Source organism: Sus scrofa, chromosome 14 (genome assembly GCF_054392235.1).
Source record: "Sus scrofa isolate SSC_HxYL_T2T_F1_AM1 chromosome 14, Sscrofa_HxYL_maternal_Yorkshire_Landrace_v2.0, whole genome shotgun sequence".
Lineage (NCBI taxonomy): Eukaryota > Metazoa > Chordata > Mammalia > Artiodactyla > Suidae > Sus > Sus scrofa.
In genome coordinates, this window is record NC_139396.1 from 105,002,009 (window position 1) to 105,022,792 (window position 20,784).

The following is a 20,784-nucleotide window of genomic DNA, read 5'->3' on the forward strand; positions in this document are numbered from 1 at the left end:
CAAATTTATAATGTAATCATTAAGATATAATAGAGGATATTATGAACCATGAATGTGAAAAGTTAGATGAGATTTTCCTAGAAAAACATGTCACCTATTTCATTAGAAGTTAAATATCAAATTTAAAGTGTCATATCTTCCAAAGAAACAGAATTTTAATAGAAATATTTTTCATAAATTAATCCTTCAGTCTATTTAACTTCAAAGATGAATTCTTCCAAACTTTTTAAATATTCACCAGTCTTATGCAAACTTCAAATAAAAGAGGAAACACTCCCAGTATTGGTTTTCTAGTGGTGCTGTAACAAATGACCACAAATTTAGGGGCTGTAACATAACTCAAATCATTCTCTCAGGGACCTGGAGCCCACAAGTAGGAAATCAGGGTGTTAGCAGGGCCTCTCTGGTGGCTATATTGAAGAATCCCACATTTCTTCTTGCCGCTTTTGACTCTGGTTTACCTTGACTTGGAGCAATCGCTGCTTCCATTTTCACGTGACCTTCTCCCTTGTTTTCATGTCTCAAATCTCCCTTTGCATTTCGCTGTATAAGGACAATTCTCACTGAAATTAAGGCCCACATTAAATTCAGGATAAGTTAACATCCTTAATTACATTGGCAAAGACCATTTTTCCAAGTAAGTTCGCCTTCACAGGTTCCTAGCATTAGGACATGGAGATATCTTTTGGGGGCCATCATTCAACCTACTACATGTCCCAAAAGGTTTTATGAGGCCAGAAGTACCAATAGTAATACCAATATTTGACAAGGGCATTACAGGAAATTTATATGTCAATTTCTCATAAGTATAATTTAAAAATTTTTAAATAAAATGTTAGCAAATCAGATCCAGTTTGATTTAAAAGGAAATAGCACTGAAATTGTGTTTCAGGAATGCAATATTAGATTATATTTTTAAAATTAATCATAACATTTGCTATAATAAAAAATAGAACATATGACCGTTATAACATCTGTTTTTTTCAGTTTTTTAAAAAAATTTCTTTATATATACATTTTTTTCTACTGAACAGCATGGTGACCCAGTTAGACATACATGTATACATTCTTTTTTCTCACAATACCTGTTCCATCATAATTGACGAGACAGAGTTCCCAGTGCCATACAGCAGGATCCCATTGCTAATCCAACCCAAAGGCAATAGTTTGCAACTATTAACCCCAAGATCCGAATCCACCCCACTCCCTCCCTCCCCCCTCCGCCCGGCAACCACAAGTCTATTCTGCAAGTCCATGATTTTCTTTTCTGTGGAAAGGTTCCTTTGTGCCATATATTAGATTCCAGATATAAGTGATAATATGGTATTTGTCTTTCTCTTTCTGACTTACTTCACTCAGGATGAGAGTCTCTAGTTTCATCCATGTTGCTGCAAATGGCATCATTTTGTTCTTTTTTATGGCTGAGTAGTATTCCATTGTGTATATATACCAGTCTTCCTGATCCAATCATCTATCTGTGGACATTTGGGTTGATTCCATTTCTTGGCTATTGTGAATAGAACGGCAATGAACATGCAGGTGCATGTGTCTTTTTCAAGGCAAATTTTGTCTGGATATATGCCCAAGAGTGGGATTGCTGGGTCATATAGTAGTTCTATGTATAGTTTTTTTTTTTTTTTGTCTTTTTGTCTTTTTGTTGTTGTCGTTGTTGTTGCTATTTCTTGGGCTGCTCCCGCGGCATATGGAGGTTCCCAGGCTAGGGGTTGAATCGGAGCTGTAGCCACCGGCCTACGCCAGAGCCACAGCAACGCGGGATCCGAGCCGCGTCTGCAACCTACACCACAGCTCACAGCAACGCCGGATCGTTAACCCACTGAGCAAGGGCAGGGACCGAACCCGCAACCTCATGGTTCCTAGTCGGATTCGTTAACCACTGTGCCACGACGGGAACTCCTATGTATAGTTTTCTAAGGTGCCTCCATACTGTTCTCCATAGTGGTTGTACCAGCTTCCATTCCCACCAACAGTGCAGGAGGGTTCCCTTTTCTCCATATCCTCTCTAGCATTTGTTATTTATGGACTAATGAATGATGGCCATTCTGCCTGGTGTGAGGTGGTATCTCACGGTAGTTTTGATTTGCATTTCGCTAATAATCAGTGATGTTGAGTATTGTTTCAAGTGCTTGTTGGCCATCTGTATATCTTCCTTGGAGAAATGTCTATTCAGGTCCTTTGCCCATTTATCAATTGGGTTGTTGGCTTTTTTGCTGTTGAGTTGTACAAGTTTGTATATTTTAGAGATTAGGCCCTTGTCAATTGCATCATTTGAAACTATTTTCTCCCATTCTGTAAGTTGTCTTTTTGGTTTCTTTTTGGTTTCCTTTGCTGTGCAAAAGCTTGTCAGTGTGATTAGGTCCCATTGGTTTATTTTTGCTGTTATTTCTGTTGTTTTGGGAGACTGACCTGAGAAGATAACCATAAGGTTGATGTCAGAGAATGTTTTGCCTATGTTCTCTTCTAGGAGTTTGATGGTGTCTCGTCTTATATTTAAGTCTTTGAGCCATTTTGAGTTTATTTTTGTGCATGGTGTGAGGGTGTGTTCTAGTTTCATTGATTTACATGCTGCTGTCTAGGTTTCACATCAATACTTGCTGAAAGATTGTCTTTTTCCCATTTTATGTTCTTGCCTCCTTTGTTGAAGATTAATTGACCATAGGTGTCTGGGTTTATTTCTGGGTTCTCTATTCTGTTCCACTGGTCTGTCTGTCTGTTTTGGTACCAGTAGCACACTGTCTTGATGACTGTGGCTTTGTAATATTGCCTGAAGTCTGGGAGAGAGATGCCTCTTGCTTCTTTCTGGGTTCTCTATTCTGTTCCATTGGTCTGCCTCTTGCTTGGTTTTTGTTCTTCAGAATTGCTTTGGCAATTCTGGGTGTTTTGTGGTTCCATATAAATTTTTGGATTGTTTGTTGTCGTTCTGTGAAAAATGTCGTGGGTAATTTGATAGGGATTGCATTGAATCTGTAGATTGCTTTGGGTAATGTGGCCATTTTTATAATATTAATTTTTCTATCTAGGAGCATGGAATATCTTTCCATTTCTTTACATCTTCTTTTATTTCCTTGATAAACATTTTATAGTTCTTGGCATATAAGTCTTTCTCGTCCTTGGTCAGGTGTATTCCGAGGTATTTGATTTTGTGAGGTGCAATTTTAAAAGGTATTATATTTCTGTATGCCTTTTCTAGTATTTCACTGTTAGTATACAGACATGATACTATATGTAGAAAACCCTAAGGGCTCAACCCAAAAACTGCTTGAACTGATCAACAAATTCAGCAAAGTTGCAGGATATAAGATTAACATTCAGAAATCAGCTGCATTTCTGTACAACATCTATTCATTTTAAAACCTCTTAGTAATCTAGGAATGGAAAGGAAATTCCTTGATACAATAAAAATGAATGTCATTGAAAATTCTGCGAGGTTCTTTTTCCACCATAAGTTCTGTCAACAATATAGTATAATTCCTTGCTAGTGTCATAAAGTAGGAAACAAGGTAGAGGGCATGAAAAGGAAGATATAAATTGTCAGTTATTCATAGATGACATGAATGTGAATGAACAAAATTCTAAAGTATTCACAGTTAGGACATAGGACCAACAAAATGAATTCACAAGGTAATTGAATAGTCAATATAAGAAATCAAGTTTATTTCAATTTGCTGGCAATCAAAAAAAATTAAATTTAGGAAATGGTGCCAATTAAAAATAGTATTAAAAAGCAAATAACTAAAAAAATCTAACAAAAGATATGCCATTTTTGAAGAGTATATGTTTAGTCCTGCAATTTCTGATAAAGAATTGTTATCCAAAATATATGAACACATTCAAATCAAATTTTTTGAAAAGACAGTCAGCTGAATAGAGAAAGGATGCAAAAGATTTAAAAACATGTCATGAAAGAGTATATCCAAATGACTGATTAACTTAAAAGTGTGCACAACCTCATTAGTTATCTTAGAAGTACAAATTAAAACCACAGTGATCTAATGTCTAAAATAAAATGACTAACATCAAATAATGTTGAAGATTTAGAGAATCAGTAAGCATCAAAAGACCCAACTATGGTGTTTAACTTTGTACAACTACTTCAAGAATTTTTTTTTTTTCTCTTTTTAGGGCCACACCTGTGGCATATGGAAGTTCCCAGGCTCGGGGTCAAATCTAGCTGCTGGCCTACTCCACATCCACAGTAACACAGGATCCAAGCTGTGTCTGCAACCTATACCACAGCTCACAGCAATGGCAGATCCTTAACCCACTGAGCAAGGCCAGGGATTGAACCCACATCTTCATGGATACTAGTTGAGCTTGTGACCTGCCGAGCCACAACAGGAGCTCCGTCCCTTATTTTCTTATGGTATAACATTTACATAACCTGAGCACAGAGCTGTGATAACCTGTATTCTTTTCAATTCCAACTAATTTTTAGTTCTATAAGTTACTCATTTAAACTTTCTAAAGTTATTATTTTTTGTTTGCCTAAGTTCATTATATAATAGGTTCTTGAGGAAATGTTCATGGGAACAACATTATCAAACTCCCAGATGTTAAATAATAACATCTATTATTAAATAATAATAACTATTTAATAATAACTATTATTAAATAATAATAGTTTTTTTGTATGTGGTTTTTAGACTTGGAAGTCACTTGCACTGTATACAAAACACCTCAAATTTTCTTTCCTCTGGTATATAGATATTTCCGTTTTCTTCAGTTGTCTGCATGCTGCTTTGAAACATAAGATGATAATGAATTGTTCTTTCCCTTATAAATAAATATATTTTTCACCCTTAGGTGAGGAATTATTTTCTTTCCTTTTTCTTTAAAGCCCAGAAATTTTACTAGAGTTATATATAGCTGGTGGGATTCATCTCAGATTGATATTATCAACATGTGGTGGGATCATCAATATATAGTTTCAGATCTTTTTAATTTCAGAAAAGTTTTTGTGAATTATTTTTTAGTATTTATTTTATTCACTGATTTGGTCTTATTCTTCAGGCATGCCTATTATTCCTAGGATGGATATGGTATATTCTTTTAATGTTCTCTCAAAATTTTTATGTTTTTCTTTCTGTTTATTAAAATTTTCATCCTTTTTCACCTTTTTCTCTTTAGAACTATTATGTTTTTTCATTCTTGTGTTTTTTTTCTTATTGAGTCTCTATTCAAGAATTTTTATTTATAAATATTTTCTGACATTCATCTCATTAGAGGTTTTAAAATTCTCATGTTATATTGTTCTATCATGTCTTGTAATGCTTTCGTAATGTCTTCTAGCTTATTTTTAGTGTGAATTTCAAATTTTGGTTTTCTGCGACATGTCTTTCTGGTGTGCCTTCATTTCACATAGTAATGTTATTATTACCCATATTCTCCTCTTTCTATTGTTACCTTAGTGTGGAATTTGACCTCAGTACTTTTCTATTGCTCATCTTTTGTAAAATAAATTATGCTGAACTTGTAGGAGGTGTGGCTCAGAGTAGCTTTTCTCCTTTCATGAAGCTCCCTTTTCTGTCCCTCTTAGATCAGGCAGACCTCACCTAAATCCTTCCCTTGTCTGGCACGGCTTGCGCCAGTTGAAATAGCTCCCGTTCCGCAAATCAGAGGAAGAACTTTATTCTTTGGTCAAAGAATGGGGAAGGGAAGAGCTCTGTGCTCTAAAGACCTCTTCTCCCAGTAGTGGAAAGTGGGGATACCTTTAAGGGGTTAGAAATGGATGCACCATCAGAATTCAGGGAACTGGTCGGCAGTTTTCAGAAACAGCAGCAGCGTGTGCGGTCTTTTGCACTTCCTGGCACGTGGCTGTAATTGCACCTGGCAAAATCCAAGCCCCCTCTTTGAGCAGGGACCCTGACTTGGCAATGAAGCAGAGGCAACTTGCCACACTTCTCATCTCATCTGTGTAGGCGCTGCCATCGTGGCACATCTGGAACTGGTCCTGGGCAGTTGACTGTCGCCCTCTCAGGCCAGTCTGCCTCCTCAGGGTTCTTTGGTTTTGTTTGTGTGGCATTTGCCTTAGTTTCTGCTCAGCCAGCATGCTGTGGGCATGGACTATGAATTGTGGTGCGGAAAAAAGAAAGTAGATTGGCTTCTGTACGGGTGTGGGTGTCTTCCCAGGAACAAAGACTTCAAAGTTGTGGTGGATTGCTTTCTGGAATTTCCAGACTCTCTTCCTTTCCCCATTTTTATCTGGACCTTCTCTTTCTTTTTCAGTATTACGCATGGCCTGCTGCGTGTTAATGCCATACCTAATAGCATCTTTTGGGTGTGAGCCCCAAGGGTCCCTTCTGAGGAGGGAGCTTCTGGAAGCCAGTCCTGGGGCCAGACTGGATACAGACTGGTCCAGCCTCTCCTGTCTGGTCTCCACTCTCCTTGTGCCCGTCCTGGATTAGAAGAGGTGGTTTTACCCCCCAGTTTCACATGCTGTTCTCCAATTGGTCAGCCATGTTATCAGGTAAGAAGTTACAGACTATTTTGAGATTCTTTTATTCTGGTGTCTGTCAGCTACTTCACAGCTCCCTTTTAGTCTTTCCACATGGATACTGATGCCATTTAGGTCTTGTGGCAGTTGGTGGTTTGTGTTCATCTGCTTCTAAGTTGAGAGCTGTGGTTATAATGCGTAACTTAACTTTATTGTAAATGCTGTCTACGTGTCTTTGGGTTTGCCATCCGTTACTGTGTCTGCATTAATATGTGGATGTGGGGATTTTCAGGATCTATGCCACCACTTTATCCTCCAAGGATACTCATGGGTAGGATTTTAAAGTAATAATCAATTAATATTTTTACCAGTTAAAGCACTTCAATACATAATGCTTCCCAGTTTGGCCACATGCAAAAAAGCCTCAGATACCTATTAGTAACCTAAAATTTGACTTCTCAGAAGTCGTTCAAATAATTATGTAAGACCACAGTGATATGTGGATAAAAGTTTTCACTGGAGATGATTTATAATTGCAAAAGCTAAGCCCAGTGTACATTCACAGTAACAGCTGGATGCTTCAAAAATAAATGAATGAAATGCTATCTATTCATTAAGAATCTGAGATAGGAATATATTCAGGAATGAAAGTGAGAAATAAAGTAAAAATTAGACTCTACAATACAATACTTATAGCTTATAGATCTAGATATAGACAAATGTCTTTATATAGGTCTATCTAAAGATAAATGAAATGTTACTGTGATTGGTTAGTATGGTGAATTTTATTAATTCATTTATACCATTAACTTATACTTTTTAAAATGTGAATTGAGACTTTGGTACATTCAATACTCTGACCTGCATTTGGTTTTAAATGATTGTTGATGTTTTTTTTTTGGCTATGCCCATGGCATATGGAAGTACCTGGGCCAGGGATGGAACCTGAGCCACAGCAGTGGCAATGCAGAATCTCTTAACCACTGAGCCACAAGGAAACTCCCTTGGTTGTTAAATACTAATCTTAAAGGAATGGTTGCTGAGATGTATTAACATTGAAGTTGTAAATAAATTTCAGAAAGCCTCTGGCATATATTATAAAAGGGATTTTCCTTCTCCACTGACCTTTGCAACTTGGTTAATTTGCAGTTACTAAAGCATTACAGGTTTGCAGTTTTTGATTTTGATTTGGGGTGTGGAATTTGCTGCTACTAGGCAAAGTCTATGACTTTCCATTAGATTTTTGGAGGTGGAAATGCTAAAGGAAGTAAGATCCTCTAATCTATAGGTAAACTGAAAGGAAATAAGGAAACAAAGCCTCTAATTTTTTCTGTCATGTTTCATTGGTTTTTAATGAACTGTTTAAGTTTATTGAGTACCAAAGACAAGCCAGATGTTTAATGGTCCAATAAAGTAATTAATCGGTGCTTCAGGTTTAACAATGTTTTGCCTATCAGCCTCCATGGCACAATTTCAAATATATTGAATAGTTTAATTGCACTAACCATGGCCAGTTAACCCTTTATCAACAACTAATGACAATGGAATATTTTTATTTACTACTTTTCCTTTACTCTGTGTAATTATATATGATCATAGAAAGTTGGAATTTGAATCTTTATGAATTCTCCCTTCCTATAACAATGATTACCCTTTGGTTAATCATTATGTCTTGTTAGCTCTGCTCTTTTATCTATCTTTTTCCATTGTTGTAGCTCAGGTACATGTTGTCTATATTTTGGAATCTTAAACCTGTTTTAATATATTTTCATGAGAATATTGTTAATAAAACATCTTATGTCACTCTAGGATCAAAATGTTTGATGGATCACCTTGCATCATAACAGGAGTTGCACACTAAAAACTGACTTTGAGGGCTAGGCAGGCCAATAGGTAACACAAACAAGACAATGTCTAGACAATGCAATAGGTCTTAGAGTGCTGGGAAGCCAATTAATTAAAAACATCCTCCTGAACCAAAGGAATGTACCTGCTGGTCAAAAAGCTACAAGTTGTGCTCTATGGAAAAATGGAATTCTAAATCCAGACATAGACATACAAAGCATCTCATAACCTGTGCCATACTCACCTTCTCAGTTGTCACTGTTCTCCAGTATTGACAGTCACTGTTTCCAAATAGGCACTGATCCGCATTCCCCCATGCCCTGCCCCCAATACAAACACACTGTAGGATCACATGTGGTCATTTTTCAATATTCAAATCTTTTTTTTTTTCTTTTGTGAAGCATTCTCTGGCACCTTAGTGTCCTCTCCAGCTGATTAATTATACTTGAGCTGTTCCCTAATGTCCCCTGTTCATAATTCAAATTGAATATATTAGCATTGCATTGCAATTATTTATTATTGTGAGCTTCTTGCTTCTTGGGGAAAAGAACTGGGTTCTTCCTTTGTTAATGCTGGTACCTATGCCAGTAGCTAGTATGTGTTTAATGAATACACCTGAATAAATTTATTCTGCCCTTTAATTTGTTTAAAAGACCAGTGATAACATCAATATTTTGTTTAATTTTTTTGTTCTAAAACATGGACTCTAGTGCACATCTCAGAAAAAACACATGATGGTCACCTATTTAAAGTATGATTCTTAAGTTAGCTGGTAGCATTTGACTATTGAAAATCATCTCTGAACACTAGGTTCTTTTAGTAATAGAAGGACTGAGTGTGTAGATTATAAATGGGGTCAAAACAAGGACAGTGGGTTTAGTGACACAGTTTTACAAACTGTACCATAGTTAGTGGAATCATGGTCCCATTCATTTACTATAAGACTTTGGAAAAATGATTTCCTTTTTCCCCCCATCTATTCAAAGTAATTGTCAATACATAGTTTATCAAGTTGCTCTTAAAGTTTAACAGCTACTTGATGCAAAGTGTTAGCACATTGCCTGGTATACTGCAAGTTTTGACCTTCCTCACAGCTAGGAAAATGGCTTCCTCTTCCCTCCATTTCTCTGCTTGGCAGCTAAACAGTAGCTCCTCTAAGAATATTGCACAGGTATTGTATCCCAATAAACACTATCCTAGGCATCAAGTCTACTGAATAATCTTAAGATCAAGGCCAGAGGTGGATTCTTTTTTAATGTTTTAAAGAAAGAATATCCAGCTCTTTCTTCACCTAAAAAACCATTTGCCAGTTAGACATAGTTTCAATTCAAGTGCTCTACTCCACTTGAAATTTCAAATGTGTTCTTAGTCATCTCAGGAATAATAATCCCAGCCAGGATACAGAAGAGTCTTAGAGTATCTTTCACAGAAAAGGTCAGCATTTTGTCTGCCTAAGAGAAAACAGAGATGCCTCTGTCACGCTCTGGGCTGTCATACTTGTCACACAAGATGGGCAGTTTGAGTTTAGACATAAAGCAAGATGATGTGTTGACTTTTTGGGCATCTTGAGTTTGAGATGTTTGCTGAACATTGTCAAATGGAAGAGTAGTGAGGGAAGACTTTTCACTAACACCCCTTGGACAAATAATATGAGGGAGAAAGATAGGGGATAGTTACTTACATAGAAGTGACACTTCTCATTGACCCAAACAGAGTTCCTCAGTCTGGTCTGAATTTTCCTGCTTCAGAAATTCATGAGGAGCATTTGGACAATAAATAACGAAGTCTTACAAAACACACAAAAAAAGCATCTGCCAGCTGGTTTTATGCTGAGGCAGGCAATCAGGTGGTGAACAAATGTAACTAGAGTCCCAAATTCCAAGAGTTTTCATGAATTCCAATACTTCACTATGTCTTGAGATTGCAGTATCTGACCAGGCTATGTGCTTAAACACATCTGAAATACATCACCATGTGCAGAGAAGTTTATCATAAATTTAAGAGCACTTTATATATCATGAACATTTTTGCCACTAATTTTTGTTCCTATTTCCAAGTCAAAATTTGTTTCAGTATTATGCATCTTTAATCTTGAATAACAAAAAGATAGCTAGCACATTCCTGTGACTCAGGCCCAAATATTTATATTGGCCTCAGTTCCTGTGCTCCTCATAAAATGCAATGCCTAGGACTCCTGGTGTGACTTTTCAGTCTTGTTTTTGACTCCTGTGTCCAATATATGATATTTTGATCCACTCTAACTCAAATTCAATACATGTAAAAATTACAATCTATTGCCAAACATGAATATGAGATAGACAGATGTATTTGATGTCAAGTATATATCTTTATTTCAATTTATTGACTCGCTAAGAGCAGCTGCCACAAAGAACAGTTCAAATCTCTTAAGGATTCAAATAAACAATCTTAGAACTAAGTTCTATTCTAATGTAGTTCCTTTGCGGTAGCTTAATGGACTTCTGTGTTTTGCCTAAGGAACTCTTAGAGGATTTATCAGCTTTATAAAAGAATAAACCTTTACTAAATTGTGGTTTGTCTGTTGTTCTTAATCACTTACCTCCTCTATTGCTTCTGGTTAGATTTAAGCTGTCATTGCACCACTAGATACTTATATTATCCATGTTTTTGAATTTGATATGTTCTTCTGGAATCAAAATCAACCACAAAAGCATTACATTTCTCTGCTTGGGCAAACTCTGATCTTAATATTAGGAATTCTCCTTCTTAGCATTTGGAGACCACACATTTAGAGCCACTGACAAGGTGTGTGTCAGTGCCCTTTGCAAATCAAATCAAATCAAATGTAATTTTTAATCAAATTAGAGAATTAATTAGGCAGATGAGATTGCAGTTTTTCCTTGGTGCTCTGTAGAGAGCACATGGGTGGATGGCTGCCATTTGTCTCACAATCTGTCTCTTAACTGTATAGTTCCCTGGATTTCAAATCAACCTTCATTACAATTGCTCAATTTTGGCACTGATATGGTTCTCAAAGATAGCCAGTCCCTTATTTTAGAATGAAGAGCTGACATGTGCTATTACTCAAAAGGTGAGTGATAAAGTTGGCAACAGAAATCACATCTCCTGAATTAGGATCTGGGAAGTGACTACTAAGTTAGAAAACCATCAGATCATTCTAATGCAGAGCACGTTAAACATACATAACACAGAAATATTTATAGCCACGATTAACACCAAAGTGTGGCATTGTTCTATTTGCTTAAACTACAAAAGGAAAAATGTAATATTTATGTGTTTATATATATACATGTGTTTGTACACATGCGCTCAGATACTATCCAAAGTATGACATGACTTGTAAGAGTAGTTTGAGGATTTCCACTATTAAAAATTAATGAGGGACATTTTCAAATACAAATGCCCCAAACTACTTCTGGAGATTTTGATTTGGTAGTATAGGGTGGAGACTAGTAACATTCATTTCCTCAAACCCCTATCTGAATTCTGGTGCAGATAACCACAAACCATACTTTTAATCACAATGATTTATATATAAGATCGCTTCTTATTCTCATTATGGGCAGGCTGTTACTGTAAGTAATAGTTGCACATTGCTAACCCATAAGACTTATTCTTAGATACTGTTGGCCATTGGTCATCCACATGGGGAAAAAGAAACAAACAAAAACCAAACAAAACAAAACAAAAAGAAAACCAATGTGTATTTAGACCCTTAAGAATTCAGTAATGCTGCATTTGAGTTTTGAGTCGTAGAGATCCAGAAAGACAAATTAGCAGCTGAATGAACTCAGAAGGCATCATTGGGAGGGTACCCAGATTAAATCCTACTTCTGGGACTTTAAAGGGAAGGGAATGATGGAAAGGGTTCAGGGCTTTAGAAACTTAATAACATACTTGCTTCCTTTGTATAGTTAAAAATGTACAAGCTTTCAACAGAAGCCCTCTAAATTTTAGTTCTGGTCCTTACTTATTTCATATGATGAAATGTATTATTTTATTTAGGGTAGAGACTAGAGGAGGGAGATGGATAAGAAGCTAAACCTGAGTTTGATCTGTGATTAAGGATTGTGAGAATGAAAACCTAGACTCATTTCAAGATTAATTTTACTTTTGTTCATCCTTAAAATAGTCAAGAACTAGGATAATGGGTAGTGATGGTGTAAGTCAGGGAATATGGTTCCTTATTGACTCCCTCATGAAGTTATTATTCTGCTGGAGTTTGACCAAACTTCGATGGTCTTAGTGTTTTAGAGAGGATGCCCTTTGGGTATAAAAGAGCTCAGAGGGTGTGTTATATCTTAAACTCTTGCAATACCAGTACCCACAAACTATTTACACAATCTTAAATACGAAATAACTCTATTGCTAAGCAAGCGATGTCCTTCAAACATAAAATCAAAGTTCCAGTCTTTGAAATGGCCCCTGGACCAACATGGGTTGATCTTTTATTTTTAGCACTTGTGCTGTAATATCTGGGTTTTTATCTAGCATCATCTGGTAGCTCTGCCTCACTCAATTTCTAATATTAAATTTTTCAGAGCATACAACTTCAAATCAATGGTGCTGCCTTTTAGAGGAGAGTAGAATTATGCTGGTGTGGTCTACAAGAGTATAATCTTTCTTCTAGGGCTGCAGAAATCTGTGATGGAACTTTAAAAATAATTTATATTTACATTTATAATTTATAATAAGAAATCCTGAATTGCAGAACACTCCTCCACCCCATTATCACACACAGTTTTCCTTGTATAGACTTTATTTTAAAATTTTTTTTATATGATAGGGTTTATTTTACAGACAGCTAAACAAAAATAAATTTTAAACAATAAGATTAAATCTTAATTGTTAACATCAATTTGACTAGCTAATCAATACGTTTTCACTATTATCAGTCTATTTATTTTTTAAAGTTTTATTGAAGTATAGTTGATTTATAAAGTTGTGATAATTTCTTCTGTACAAAAAGTGGTTCACTTATACATGTGCACATATTCATTCCTGGTATAGATTTTAATTCTTCCTGCCCTCACAAATGATTTGTTTCTGAAATCTTACAGTGGGTGTGCCATATCTGTGTTTGTGGAAGGGGAATTAAAATCTCCACAGAGTGTGAGTGGTATAGAAGTCCTGAAGGAAAGGGCTCCACTGGGGCAGGGGCTGCCAGAGTGCTGAGCTAAAAGCAATCAGAAAGGGAGATTACCCATAAAAAAAATTCTAATTACATAATAAGGGTGCATCAAGTCAGTTCTGAGGAAGGGAATATAGGGGTTTGGGAATAAAAAGGGAGGAAGGCCATTTACAGGAAGGGAGAGAAGATGTTTGGCGAACAGTGGTTACCCTGTTGTGCAGATACATTTGTTAAGTAAGAAGGTGTCTCTGGTATAGCTGTCTTCTGGCTATAGGTTCCTCCTTCCAATGTAAATTTAGGCATTAACTTTGAGAGGGAGGTAAAGAACTTTTCCTGAATCTGCTAGATTTCAATTGTCTTTAAACTCAAAATAATTCTCATGCCAAAGTGACATACTTTGGGGTGAAAAATTTTGCTCTCCTGCATCATGTATGTCACATGTATGATTTTGCTTATAGTGTTGTATAGAGAAGTGAACATATTTAGGTTAGATTTCACTTGATTTACATACTATTCATGGTGGTTATAAATTGTCTTTGTTTTGGACATTCAATTTAGTTATTAAAGAGCAGCTGCTTCAGTGATATTGCTTTGTTAAAATGCTGATGCAGCTACTTTTCAGCCCATTGACTTAATCTTAATTTGAGCGATAATTTAATTTTTCTAAGCCTCAGATTTTCAAACTGTAAAATTGGGATAACAGTAATATCTACCTCATAGGATTATTGTGAAAATTAAGTGAGAGAGTTTACCTGAAGCACTTAGCACATATTACATGCTCATTAAATGGAAGGTATAAAATATTATTTGAATTATCCATTGCCTTGGACTGTCTAGATAGTATCTCCATAGTATCAAAATAATAATAACAATAAGCATAACGTGTATTTTCTATGTATGTATGTCAACAAATTATGTACGTTCTATGTTGTATGTATGTATGTATGCTTATTATGTTCTAGACACTGTTGTAAGAGCCCTATTTACATGTTAACTCATTTAATCATCGTAACAGCCCTCTGAGGTAAGAAAACCTTACCGCTGGCTTTTATAGATGACAAATGGGATCAGGAATTCCAAGCTATGGTGTCTTTTTTATGGGCTTCTGCTTTGCCACTATTCTTTGTGGTCTTTAGTTATTTTCAGTTTTTGGAATTAAGACAACGAAGCATAAGAGGGAATTTTTTTTTTCTTAAAATAACATAAGAATTTTTTATATTAACATAATTAACAATTTTTTTAATTTTAAGAAAAGTATTGTTTTTTTTCTTTTCCAAATTCAGTAATAATAGGGTTTAGAAACCAAATGCCAATTTTCCTGTATGGACCTTAGTTTCATATCTTAAGAAGCCAAATTCCCATGCACTGATTTAAGTCAATCTTGGTTTTGCTTCAGCAGCAAAACATACCTACCTGCTTGACCTCAATTCTACTGAAACTCTTCTGTTATGCTCTGAAGACAAGGCTCTGACTTGAAGTAATTCAGTTCCTCTTGAGACCCTCTTGGGATGAGTGACCTTTCAGAGCTCTTCTTCCCTTTGCTGGGCTCTAGGGAGGCACAGTCATTGATACCTTCTGTTCATTGGGATGATGTAGGTTAGAGTGAATATTGGTTATTATTTGAGCTGCTCCCTGGATTGTATTGCAAGGTTTTTTTTAACGCCTTTTTAAAAATAGTTTGTTGGAGTCATGTGACTTAGATAATCTGCATCTAATGATAGATTTTATGTCTTCAAAAATCTCCAAAGGCGTTACAATGAAACTTGCAAAAACTTCAAGTTTTGCAGCAGAATCTTTAGGAGTGCATAGTTTTAATGTTTAATTGTGTGACACAAATGCAGTTTTAAAAGTAAGCCATATTTATCTCACCATATGGTGTGTGAGGCCTTCAGTCTCCTCCAGCTAGTTACTAACTGCCTATAAAAGACCATGATGCAAGACGTCTGTGCCTGGATATCATCCTTATTTGATTGGGCTTTCATTTCATTTTAAAATGTCACCTGAATCTTCTTAACTCCCCTTCATTAAAATGTGTCTATTTAAAATGCAGGGCAGGAATAGTCTTTATTGTTGATTGTTGATTGGGGTCTTATTCACTCACTGTTCATTTCAAGGAATAAATTACTAACAGATTAGGTCACATAAAAGGAGATGCCACCTAATGATATAAGGGACAGCAAAGCAATGAGTGTGATTAATACCCACTGGGTTAGAGTCTGACCAACAAACCAGGAGAGACAAGCCAGAGATGGTTCTACACAGCACAAATGGACTAGGTGTGAAGTAGAGACAGAGTCTCCCTTCTTTGGAAATTCACCTTCAAGTACACCTTTTCCAAAAAATTTTCCCTGATTCCTTCACTCCCACCTTTGCTTTTTTTAAACCTTAGGTTGAAAATAATTCCTTCTTCTGCACATATCCAGAGCCCCAAAAGATAAGTTATAATAGCAATAACCGTTTGAGTGCTTACTCTGTACAGATCAATTATCTTATTCAACTAAAATTTAAAATTTTATTTTTTTAAACTTTTCGCGTTTCATACCACATGTCTGGCATATAGATAACACTAATAAAGTGATTGTTGAAAGAAAAAATAAAGAAATGGTAAATAACATAGAACATTGAAATATCATGCTGTATGGCCTTATTATTTCCTTTTTAATTTGATTTCTATTTCAAACACACAACTTGATTTTCCCCATCCGCTTCTCCCCATATTTTGTCTTCTCCCATGATATTCTGTAATTATGATCTCTCTTCGATTCCTGTGTCTCATTCCTCAAATGTGTAGCACTTCGAGGCTAAATGGTGACTTTTACAGAAGATTTCCAAAACTCTTGTCTCTCTAGTCCAATTGAAATGACCAAACCCAGGGATAGCCAACAGAATCTGAGCAGAATACTCTCTACAACATAGTTTACTTAGCCCATGAGTGTCTTCATTATGCTAAGAGCATGAGAAGAAGGTCTAGGTCTAGACGAGCCAGAGTTGGAGGACTGGAGCTCAAGATGTCTGAACATGGGGAGCATGATCCACCCTTGTCTAACTGAAGCTCCAGCAGAGCTTCCAAGCACAGGAGAGAGACATGGGGCAGACCTTCCTGGGAAGAAGAAAATTCAGGAGTAATTTTGATGTTAGATTCAAGTTGGATCCCCTGTAGTACTGCTAAGTACTAATGTCTTCAGGAGAAATTTTTAGGTTATGCTACTTAGCCAATAAAATGAAGAGGAAATGTCCCAGTGTTGAAAAAAAGGGCTCAAAAGATATGGTTCCTATGGTAATCAACAATAGAAAGGGTGGAGAAGATGCCAGCAGAAGAGAGAGTGAGGCTAAGGACCATTAATTACACCTGCTGGATTAAAAAAGATCATTCTTTATAACAGAAAAGGAAGCTTCTTTTAGTTTTAGGGTAAAATTAATGAGGTTGATAAAATGGGTTGTGTTGTGTCTAGTCTCTTATCAGCTAACAGGTCTCCTTCTTAGGGATACACCTAAAAGGTATAAAACCCAGCATTGCAAAATGCAGAGTTTGTATAACCTACACTTCACTACCTAGAAGAAATAGAAATTAATAACAAACCATACCATATAACTAAAACAACTTGGCAGTTCCCTCTGTGGCACAACAGGATTGGCAGCATCTCTGAAGCACCAGGATGCAAGTTTGATCCCAGAGCTGGCACAGTGGATTAAAGAATTTAGCATTGCTGCAGCTGTGGCATAGGTTACCACTGTGGCTAAGATCTGATCCCTGGCCCGGGAACTCCATATGCTGCAGGGTGGAGAAAAAAAAAAATCATACAAACCTTAGACATCTGTAAAGAACAGCATGCAATATCTTAAATAAATGCTTGGTCAAATGATAAGTCAGATCTAGAAATATGAAAAACCACAAACTATAAAAATAAGAACCATGTGCATAAAATGCCTGTGTTCTTGCCAAAGCTTTTATTGGGCACACATTCATCTTAGGTATTTTGCTGATAAGCAAAAACAGTGAAAATAAATTAAGTATTCAACGTAAAAATTTGATAAAAGAATAAAAGAACACACAAAAAAGAACGAGATCGCTGCTGGCATAGCTGTTAATGACAGCTTTGTCACTACTGTGGCTCAATTTACTGCTGTGGCTTGGGTTTGATCCCTGTCCTGGGAACTTCTGTGTACCTTGGGTGAGGCCCAAACAAACAAGAAACCCAGAACAGACACATTCATAAATATAGAGACAAAATTATGGAATGTAAATAGAAAATGATAAAAATTAAACATAAATATCCAGACCAACTTTTGAAGGCAGGTATTCAATTCTAAACTACCTTTATTAAGAAAAAAGAAGGAAAGAAATAGAAAATTTTATAACTATATGAAAATCTATGTATGTGCAAGATAATAAGGTAGTTCCGTGTATAAATTTATATTAATAAAAATGAATTTTTTTTAAAGTAGCACTTTAGGAAATACAATATTCGTAACTCAAGACAGAATTGAGAAGCAGGTAAGACTAATAACCAGAGAAGCTCTCTCTTGTTTCCTCAGCTGCCCACCTAGTGTCTCAAAGACATCTCAAACCAAACTTGGCCAAACTGAATGGCTAAGTTTTCTTCCAGCCAGGCTGGTCCACCCGTAGGCTTTCCCTACTTAGGAAATGACACATATCCGATTTTCTCATGCTAAGAACCTTGAAGTTGTCATTAACATTTTTTTCCCCTCATATTCAGCAACTCCTGTTGTTATTACCTTTGTTTGTATACAGAATCCAAACTCTATCCACTATTTCCATCCTATAGCCCTGGCCATCTCTCATCTGAATTACTATACTGCTTCCTTCCTGGTCTTCAGACTTTGGCTCTTGATTTTTTTTTTTTCATTTATAATGATTTTTATTTTTTCCGTTATGGCTGGTTGCAGTGTTCTGTCAATTTTCTACTGTATAGCAAGGTTACCCAGTTACACATACATGTATACATTCTTTTTTCTCAGATTATCATGCTCCATCATAAAAGTGACTCGACATAGTTCCCAGTGCTATACAGCAGGATCTCATTGCTTATCCATCCCAAAGGCAATAGTTTGCATCTATTAAATCCAAATTCCCAATCCATCCCACTCCCTCCCCCGCCCCCTTGGCAACCACAAGTCTCTTCTCCAAGTCCATGATTTTCTTTTCTGTGGAAAGGTTCATTTGTGCCCTATGTTAGATTCCAGATATAAGTGATATCATATGGTATTTGTCTTTCTCTTTTGGACTTGCTTCACTTAGTATGAGAGTCTCTAGTTCCATCCATGTTGCTACAAATGGCATCATTTTGTTCTTTTTTTTTTTTTTATGGCTGAGTAGCATCCCATTGTGTATATATACCACTTCTTCTTAATTGATTCATCTGTCGATGGACATTTGGGTTGTTGCCATGTCTTGGCTATTGTGAATAAGGCTGCAATGAACATGCGGGGTTCATGTGTCTTTTTCATGGAAAATTTTGTCTGGATATATGCCTAAGAGTGGGATTTCTGGGTCATAAGGTAGATCTATGTCTAGTTTTCTAAGGTACCCCCATACTGTTTTCCATAGTGGTTGTACCAACTTACATTCCCACTGAGAGTGCAGGAGGGTTCCCTTTTCTCCATACCCTCTCCAGCATTTGTTATTTGTGGACTTATAAATGATGGCCATTTTGCCTGGTGTGAGGTGGTATCTCATGGTAGTTTTGATTTGCATTTCTCTAATAATCAGTGATGTTGAGCATTTTTTTATGTGCTTGTTGGCCATTGGCTCTTGATTTTTTAAAAACTTGAATCAAGTACTGCTTACAAACCTTCTATGCTGCCCATTTTGCTCAGGGTGAAGGTTAAAGCCTTCACCGTCCCATCCAGGCTCTGTGTGATCTGTCTCCCAGTTCCTTCTGACCTCCCTCTTCTACTCGCACTATCACTTGCACTCCTACACACCCAAGCTTCCTACTCCTTGGTTAAAAAAAGGTAAAATGTTTTGTAGGCTAAATTGAAAATATGTTTCAAAGCCTTTAAAAATATGTTCCAAAGCCTTTAAAATTTGCATACCCTTTAGTCCAGCAGTTTTTTCCTGAATTCATGACACAACCATAAGTATACTCAAATATTTGTAAGAACAGTCATTGTAATGAAATTTGAATATTAAAAATAGAAGACATTTTAAATCTGGTAAATATCATAGGTAAATACTTTAATAAATTAAGATTTATGCATTGAAAAAAGTAACTAAAATTGATTATAAAAATGCTTATTTGATAATATGGAATGTAGGGGATCTTTACTATATATATTTGTGACTTTTTTATTTTTATTTTTATTTTTTTCATTTTAGGGCCACTGCTGTGGCATATGGAAGTTTCTGGGCTAGGGATGAATCAGACATGGAGCTGCTGGTCTGTGCCACAGCCACAGCAATGCCGGATCCAAGCTGCATCTTCGACCTCCACCAGTGCTTGTAGAAACACTGGATCCTTAAGCCACTGAGTAAGGCCAGGGATCAAACCCGCATCCTCATGAATACCAGTCAGGTTCTTAACCCACTGAGCAACAGTGGGAACACCTATTTTTGTGACAATGTGAAGATGCAATATATACATTATAACCTGAATTTTAAATACGCAATGTTTTTATTAATATGTTATATATTTTATGTAGAATATCATCTAACATAAACATTGCATGGGTTTTCACAAATGTGAATGTTAAAGATATGAAGTGAACATCAATTCTATTGTTTTGTTCTTTTAGCAGTTGAGTATACCGAGGAAAAATGTGGCCCAGTGCATTGTATTGATTTTTCACCCTGGCTACACAGTGGTTCTGACTTCACATGCTTGCATCTATGTGTATGTAAATCTTAACTTCACAATGAATAGTCAACGCTTTCAAAGGAAAGTAGGTATCCTAAGAAAACATCAAACATCGTGCATTTTCAAGCATATTTTGATATCAAAGATCTCTTATTTATAAGGTGGTATCTTTTTCCCTGTTCATATCAGTCTTCTCTCTCTGTATGTATACATCAAAAGAGCTGTTTTGTGATCCACAATCCTTATTGTCCTGTACCTTCTTATTCAGCAAGACCTCAGGACACCACCCACGCAGGCTTTACCTTAGAGCTTTGTGGAATACAGCATCTCCCACTCCCCTCCCACACCTGTGGAATCTGAACTGCATTTGGATAGGGTCCCAGATGGTATAGAGGCACACTCAAGTTTGAGAAGCTCTAGTTTAAAAACTTTCTTAAAACATTACATGAAGAAAAACCTTTCCTTTTCTCATGTTTTTTCCTCTAAACTGATTGTCATTGTTCTTGGGAGTGCCAGCATTCTTTTGTGATGCAGACAAT

The 20,784-nt window shown here is 36.3% G+C and overlaps 1 long non-coding RNA gene across 1 annotated transcript in view; it reads left to right on the forward strand.

Annotated features, from left to right (window-relative positions):
* The window catches only part of LOC146396915 (uncharacterized), a 343,709-nt gene that overhangs the window by 82,295 nt on the left and 240,630 nt on the right, over positions 1-20,784 (forward strand). The window contains exon 2 of the long non-coding RNA XR_014828217.1: positions 6,244-6,484. This is a non-coding gene — a long non-coding RNA (uncharacterized LOC146396915). The remainder of the gene's footprint in view (positions 1-6,243; positions 6,485-20,784) is intronic.